At 63.0% G+C, this 238-nt stretch overlaps 1 protein-coding gene across 1 annotated transcript in view; it reads left to right on the top strand.

The window, feature by feature from the left end:
- Window positions 1-6: 6 nt before the first annotated feature.
- MEI1 (meiotic double-stranded break formation protein 1) overlaps window positions 7-238 on the top strand; it is a 36,294-nt gene continuing 36,062 nt past the window's right edge. Inside the window, exon 1 of the mRNA XM_019614494.1 lies at window positions 7-82. The gene's annotated coding sequence lies outside the window, so the exon portion shown is untranslated. The remainder of the gene's footprint in view (window positions 83-238) is intronic.

Raw genomic sequence — 238 nt, 5'->3', positions numbered from 1 at the left:
CTGGCATGGCAGGCGCTGCCGGTCGTCCAGCTGCTGGCTCCAGACGAGAGGGGCTGCCTCTGTCTGATAGGAACGCTCTTCGGTAAGAGCTCCCACACGGCCTAACACAGCACCAAGGAGTGCCCTATTTGTAGGCTTGGGTTGGAAGGGACCTCAAAGCCCGCCCCGTGCCGTGTGCAGGGCTGTCTTCCACCAGCTCAGGCTGCCCAGGGCCCCATCCAACCTGGCCTTGAACTTC

This window comes from Meleagris gallopavo, chromosome 1 (assembly GCF_000146605.3).
Source record: "Meleagris gallopavo isolate NT-WF06-2002-E0010 breed Aviagen turkey brand Nicholas breeding stock chromosome 1, Turkey_5.1, whole genome shotgun sequence".
Taxonomy (NCBI): domain Eukaryota; kingdom Metazoa; phylum Chordata; class Aves; order Galliformes; family Phasianidae; genus Meleagris; species Meleagris gallopavo.
This window is presented reverse-complemented; position numbering and strand designations above follow the sequence as displayed.